Raw genomic sequence first — 7080 nt, forward strand, 5'->3', positions numbered from 1 at the left:
AGTCTGCTCTCTTCCTCCTCTGACCCCTACCTGCTGATGGGGAGCAGAGTAAAGTGCTCGCTCTCTCTCTCTCCCTCTCCTTGCTCTCTCTGGAAGACTGTCCTCCCTTCTTTCACATCTCTGATCCACTGCCATTCCACCTCCTTTCTGCCCCCAAAAGAGGTCCTTGGCTCCCCTAAGATCTTAGAAGAAAGACAGATAGAGGCCGGCGCCATGGCTCACTAGGCTAATCCTCTGCCTGCGGCGCTGGCACCCTGGGTCCTAGTCCCAGTCGGGGCACTGGATTCTGTCCCGGTTGCTCCTCTTCCAGTCCAGCTCGCTGCTGTGGCCCAGGAGTGCAGTGGAGGATGGCCCAAGTGCTTGGGCCCTGCACCCGTAAGGGAGACCAGGAGAAGCACCTGGCTCCTGGCTTCGGATTGGTGCAGCACGCTGGCCTGGCCGTAGCGGCCATTTGGGGGGGGGGGTGTGAACCAACGGAAGTAAGACCTTTCTCTCTGTCTCTGTCTCTCTCTCTCTCTCACTGTCTAACTCTGCCTGTCCAAAAAAAAAAAAAAAAGAAAAGAAAAGAAAAAGAAATTTTTTTTCTTATTTTTCTTTTTTTTTCTTTTTTGGTTCACCCTCCAATGGCCACCGCGCTGGCTGGCGCACCGCGCTGGTCTGAAGGCAGGAGCCAGATGTTTCTCCTGGCCTATTGAGCCTATTGAGCCGTGGTGCCGGCTAAAAGACAGAAATTTAAAGCTAGCTAGTGGGAGCTAGGCAGCGTTGTGGCACAACAGGTTAAAGACAATGTCAGCGGAAGATGGGCCAAGTAGTTGTGTCCTTGTCACCCACAATGGTGACCCAGATGGAGTTCCTGGCTGCTGGCTTTGGCCTAGCCCAGCCTCAGCTGCTGTGGGCATTTGGGAAATGAATGAGTGGATGGAAGATCTCTCTCTCTCTCTCTCCCTCTCTCTCTCTCCCCCACCACCTCTCCTACCTCTCCTCTCTCCCCCCTCTCTCTATCCTTCTCTTTGTCACTGCATTTCACATAAAAAAGAAAGAAAAATTGCATAAATCAACGTATCTCTCCAAGAAACATAGAAAGCCGGGCAGGTTTGTTGTGCTTCCACCCTGCCTCCCGGTCTTCCAGTGGTGACCCTTCGCATTTCCTTTCAACTCCTGGTGGTGGAAGGAGACACACATCGAGGAGATACTGGGCCATCCTTTATAACAGTACTACCTAGGGAGGGAGGGCGGGCCGTCCCGGCTGGAGACAGTGATTGCATTGAAGAAAGTGAGAGTGTGAGTGTGAGTGTGTGCCTGTGTTCCTGTCTGGCCCAGCTACCAGCTAACGGGAGGCCCTCCCGCTCATCATTGGATGAGATTTCTGGAGAGCCAGGCCTGGAGAAACGTGGCCCAAGGGTGTGTGTGTGTGTGTGTGTGTGTGTGTGAGAGAGAGAGAGAGAGAGAGAGAGAGAGAGAGAGAGAGAATCTGGAGCTGACTCACGGGCCTGGGACCCAGTGTCATTCCCCATTCACCTTCCTCCCTCGGCCTCCTCTGCCCTGTCCTGCCCTTCATCCCCCCCTTCCTCCCCACCCACCCCCGCCGAGAGAACCAAAGCTCTCTACGGCGATACTCGCGCGCCACCTAGCGACCACAGTATCAGATCGGGCACGGTGGCCGGTGAAAGCCAAAATGGCGCTGGCGACTAAACAGTGTCCTGAGTATCGCGAGGCTTCGGGGTGGAGGCTGCGCAGTGGTTGGGGGCCTGTTTAGCACATGCGCGGTGTGGAGCACAGGCGAGCTTTCTGCTGTGGGGTGGGCGGCGGGGGGGGGGGGCATTTTTCTCTGGGCTGGGGCGCCGCCGCCGCCGCCGCCGCCGCCGCCGCCGCTGCCGCCGCGCCGCCGCGCTGCCGCGAGAAGGGTGGGGAGCTGGCCGGGGGCGGGGAGCGGGCTGTGACTGGGGGTCGGCTCTTGGGTCCTTGGGCGCCACCCTGGGTGATCTGAGTCCCCTGTGGGTCACCGTTGGCGTCTTTCTTTCTCTTTCTTTCTTTCTTTCTTTCTTTCTTTCTTTCTTTCTTTCTTTCTTTCTTTCTTTCTTCCTTCCTTCCTTCCTTCCTTCCTTCCTTCCTTCCTTCCTTCCTTCTTTTATGTTCTCTTTCTCAGTTTATTCCCTGTTGTCTCTTGCTCTCGTGCTGTTCCCCGCTCGTCCGTGTGTCTGTCCGTCTCCTTCTAGCTTCTTTCTCTTTCTCACGACTTTATTTCTCACTCCCCCTTTGACTTGATATTCTTTGCCCTTTCTTATTTTTTCTTCCCACTTGCTTGCCTTCTCTCTCTCTGTCTCTGTCTCTGTCTCTCTGTCTCTTTCTCTCTCGTCTTTTTAAATCTTCATGCTCTCTCCTCTCTTCCTTATTTTGGTTTCATTTTTGTCTCCCACCTTCCCTCATGTGTTTCCTCTCTTTGTCGTGTCCTCGTGTCCTCACGGTTTTCTTTCTAAACTTCCATTCCTTCTTTTCCCCATTTTTTACGTTTTCTTTCTCTCTTCTTAGTTTTTGTCTTTCTGTTCGTCCTCCTTTTTTTTTCTTCTTACTCCAATTTCTCTCTCTCTCTCTCTCTCTCTCTCTCTCTCTCTCTCTCTCTCGTGTTCTTTCAATGTTTTCCCCTCTTTTTAATTCTCTCTGCCACTCTCTTGTCTTTTCTTCCTCCTTTCCTTTCCTTCCTTCACCTTTGGGTGGCCAAGTGGACTTTTTAAAGAAGTCTTTAGATTCCCAGGGTCACTGGGAAGAACGCACGGTCCTGAGTGCAACACGATTCTCATCAATTCTTATGTGAATGTGATATCAATACAAAGAGAAGAGGTTCGATGTAGTTCACAGATACAAAAAATAAGAATATGACACACTCCACTCCACTCCACTCCCCCCTCGCCCCCCCCCCCCCCCGTTTTTTAAAACTTCTGTGTAAATAGTGATCTGTGGAGTGTATCCCAGGCAATAGTGAAGCCCATGGATGGCCTCTGCCACAGATGGTGTGCTGCCAGAGGATGAGCCTCCTTCCCGATGCCCCCCTCTCCCTCCCCACACACACCCCGTGAGCCAAGAGAAGACGAAGACCCCCTCCCTGGGGGTCTGACAGGCTGACTCCCGGAGCCAGGTGAGGCCAGACCTGTCTTTGGGAGGCACTTCATGCTCTGAGATTTCCAGCCTGCTGAGTCCCAACCCTCGGCTGTGTGGGCACCTATGCCCCACAGCCTTTGTGGTTATGCAGACACCTGCCCCCGACCCCCTCCACACACTCTCTGCCCCCGGGCAGCCGAGAAACACGTTCTGAGCGTCCCCCTGCCGCCTGGATGCATCCAGCTGGCTGTCCCTTGGTTCCTCGGTGTCGGTTGTTGGACTCCACCTGGTGGCCGCCTTGATATGGCTGTCGCGGGCTCCGGAGCCGGCAAGGGATGACAAGTGGCCGAGGAGCCCGAGACAGAGTGTGACAAAGTCCCTAAGCTGCAGGAAGGACTGTCCCTGCCCTGCTGGGACCTGGGGGCCTGATGTATTGGTCGGAGATTGGGCCTGGAGGATGGCAAGTGAGCAGGCGGAGGCTGTGGAGGGAGGCGGGCGTCGCCTCGCGCCTGAACGTGGCTAGACTGGGGTGGCGCTACTGTTGGCGGGTAGACCAGCACACCCTGTCACACTACGTACTGGTAGTGCTGCTGCCACCACTGCCACCAACTGCAGAGACCGACCGGAGATGTCGATCTGTGGGCGGCAGAGGGAAGGGTGCCTTGGCCTGGGACTTTGTTTTTCCTTTTTTTTTTTTTTTTTTTTCTTTCTTCTTTCTTCGAAGTCCTTCTGCACTTGGGCCTAACCCTAATTACTTGCTACTTGCCACTAAGGAAGGTCTGGACTGTTTTGTTTTTTTGTTTTGTTTTGTTTTTTTCCCCAAAGTCCCCCTTCAGGGAGTGATCGAAGGTCGCTTTTTTTTTTTTTTTTTTTCCCCCTTTGACAGGCAGAGCGGACAGTGAGAGAGAGAGACAGAGAGAAAGGTCCTCCGTTGCCATTGGTTCACCCTCCAATGGCTGCCACGGCCAGTGCGCTGCGGCCGGCGCACCACGCTGATCCGAAGGCAGGAGCCAGGTGCTTCCTTCTGGTCTCCCATGGGGTGCAGGGCCCAAGCACTTGGGCCATCCTCCACTGCACTCCCGGGCCACAGCAGAGAGCTGGCCTGGAAGAGGGGCAACCGGGACAGAATCCGGCGCCCCGACCGGGACTATAACCCGGTGTGCCGGCGCCCCAAGGTGGAGGATTAGCCTATTGAGCCACGGCGCCGGCCCCTGGGTTGCCTTTTGAGGGCCAGAGGCCAGTCTGCTGGAGCCCGTGTGTGTGTGAGTTAAGGATGTAGGTGGCGGGTGGCGGGTGGCGGGTGGCGGGTGGCGGGTGGCGGGTGGCATGCTCATGTCCCTATTCCCCCTCCCCCACCCCAGGTCGACCAGGTGGCAGAGGAGTGTGCTCTAACAGAGATGGGTGGCATTTTGGGGACAAGTGACCGGGTCCCCAAGCTCAGAGGTGGCTGTGTCCAGTGCATCAGCCCCGTGCCCTCTCGCGTGGACATTTTTATACTTGGAGTTGTGGTTTTGGACCTGCAGGTAAGTGCTGACACGCTGTTCTCTGGTGACTGTCGCCAGAGAGAGGGGACTCCGGACGTGCGTTGGGGACACGGGGACAAAGTGGGCTTCCAGTGGGCTGGTGCTCGACCGTGCTCCTTTCTGAGAGCCACCTGCTTGGGCTCGCGCGGTGGCTTGTGTGCGTTCGTCCCGGTTGTCCCGCGACGGTGATGCCACCTCCGGCCTATGGTGCCCGAGGGCGGTGGGGGTGAGGCGGGCGTCGGGTCCTCTACCCGCGTGCGCTCCTTGCCGCTGGTGAGCCGATCGCCTGGTGGTTGTGACAACCCTCTGACTGAAAGGACCTCGATGAGGGGTGGCTTCATGCCACACGTGTGCGTGTCAGGCGTTCTCCGCTGGGGTTGTCTACCGCCTGCAGTGGGAGGCGGGGGCCGGCGAGGCTGCAGCGGGCCCCACTGGTGGCTGTCCTTGCCGGGTCGTGCCCCCCGCCCTCACTCCACGTGTTAAAACTCCGAGCTGACTGTGACCGATGTGGTGCTGTGGTGCTCTCCTGGGCCGGACCTAAGCTGCTCCAGATGAGGGACGGCCGTTCATGGCGAACGCTGCCGAGCCTCTCGTTCTGGCCTGCGGGCCCCTCGTTCTGCCTTCCCCACCCGTGGGTGGTGTGTGGGTAGCAGGGGTGCGGAAACCGGCCCGACCTCTGCTGTCCCCGTGCTTTTGTGCGCGGGGGGGTGCTGGGGTCCTGTGACGTGGCGGGCATCCCTCGCTGTCGCCCTGTCGTGGGCTGTGGCTGTGGAGCCTTGACTCCACGCGAGCCTGTGCGGTGCCCCTGGAGCGGTCCAGGTTGTGCCTCAGGTGCCTGAAGCCGAGTGGTGGTGTTGCTCCTGTCCCCCCAGTGCCCTCTCCCGGGTGTCGCTGCTGTGGCTGCCTCTGGCTGCTGCCTGTGCCCCTTGGGAGTGTTGGGGGGGTCGAGGCGGTAAGAGAAGGGGAGACCCGTGCGTGCTTCGCCTCGCTGGAGGGAGGCTGCCGGTGTCGTGCCGTCCCCACGTGTGTGGGGGGTATCGGCTTGGCGGGCGCATGCCTGCGTGCTTGCCACCCCCTGTGGGGTGGTGTGTGCCAGGTGTGTCGAGCGGTCGCGGCGTGGTCCGGCCCGGCTGGACGAGTGTGGGGGCTGGGAAGGGCTGTGGCGAATGGGATTGGTAATGCGCCCAGCCTGCCCTGGCCCTGGCCGCGGATGCTCAAAGTGCCATTTCTTTACCTATACCGCAGACCCCCCCCCCCCCGCCCCGATTGCGTGGCCTCGGTTGGTGCTCCCTCGGTTTGCCTCCTGCCGGCCCGGCGGGGAGGGGGCAGTTGGAGTGGGGGTGTGGCCCACCTTCGGTGAGGAAAGCCTTCTCTAGCGATCCGAGAGGGGCGTGCCTTCTGATGGGGTACCGTTACCCCCTGGCCGCCGTCCCTCCTGTGCTGAGTGCGTTGGGTGGCGTGCTCCACCCGTGCGCCCCGTTTGCCCCTTCTGTTGGGGGGGGGAAGCGTAGGCGTGCTGGTGGGTCTGCCGGTCCCCGCGGTGGGGACCGGGGCGCTGCTCTTTCGGCCCTAACGGCCGCGGCCCGCGCCTCCCCCCTCCGTGTTGGGGGAGGGTCCCGCCGGGCCGGGCTGGCGGTCCGTCGCTCGTTCGTGTTTGGGGCCGGCGCGCGCGCCCGTGCGTGCGCGTGCCTTCCGTGTCACTCTCCGTGTTTGCCTTGTCGGCCGGGGCTGGGCGGGGGCGCGCGTGGTCTGTCCTGCGCGTCCCCGGGGCTGTGGCGCGAGCGGGCGGCTCCCTGCTTCCCCTGCTCGCCACCCCGGGCTGCGACTGGCCGTCATCGGGGCGGCGGTCGGCACGTGTGTTGGGCTTGGGCCCAGCCCTCTCTTCCCCCTCGGCCGCGTGGTCGCCCCTGGGGAGCGTTCCCTCGGGGTCGCGGCGCTTCCCGGGAACGGGGATCCGGACGGTTGGCTGGGCGGGAGGCGGCGCGAGGGCCGTTCGGCGTGTGCGGTTGTTGGCGACGTCGCGTGGAGGCGCCCCGGCGGCGGGGCTCCCGGGTGCGCGTGGGAGAAGACGCGGAGGGTCGCCGGAGGCGGGCTCCGGTGTCCCTGGCCGTCGCGGGGCCGCCCTGGCGTGTGGCGGTGCGATCCCGTGTCCGTTTCCCCGGCGGGGTCCGGCTTTTGTGGCCCGAGGCGATTCCCGCGTCCTCTCCCTCGCGCCTCCGGTGCCTCGCCCTCCGTGGCCCCGGTGCGGCCCCCACCCCCCCTCGCTGCCTCGGCGGGCTGGGCCGTTCGCCCTCCCCCCCTCCGGGGGAGGGTGGACTCTTTGAAGGCTCTGCTCCCCGCGTGCCTGTGGGGGCTTTGTGGGGTTGGGGTCTGTCCGTGACCGGTGGCGGTGGCGGTGGCCGGTGGTTTTCCCCACGTGAGGACGCGTGTTGGCTGGCAGTGGCTGAGGCACGACGGCCCC

At 60.9% G+C, this 7080-nt stretch overlaps 1 long non-coding RNA gene across 2 annotated transcripts; it reads left to right on the plus strand.

The window, feature by feature from the left end:
* The first annotated feature begins 1843 nt into the window (after positions 1-1843).
* LOC133755665 (uncharacterized) lies at positions 1844-5616 on the plus strand. Of its 2 annotated transcripts, none has more exons than XR_009865446.1 (2): positions 1844-1904; positions 4458-5616. It is a non-coding gene; the product is annotated as an uncharacterized LOC133755665 (long non-coding RNA). The 2 variants fall into 2 exon arrangements; XR_009865445.1 differs by lacking the exon at positions 1844-1904 and adding an exon at positions 1948-4358.
* The last annotated feature ends 1464 nt before the right edge of the window (positions 5617-7080 follow it).

This window comes from Lepus europaeus, unplaced genomic scaffold, assembly GCF_033115175.1.
Source record: "Lepus europaeus isolate LE1 unplaced genomic scaffold, mLepTim1.pri SCAFFOLD_676, whole genome shotgun sequence".
In the NCBI taxonomy this organism is placed as follows: Eukaryota; Metazoa; Chordata; class Mammalia; order Lagomorpha; family Leporidae; genus Lepus; species Lepus europaeus.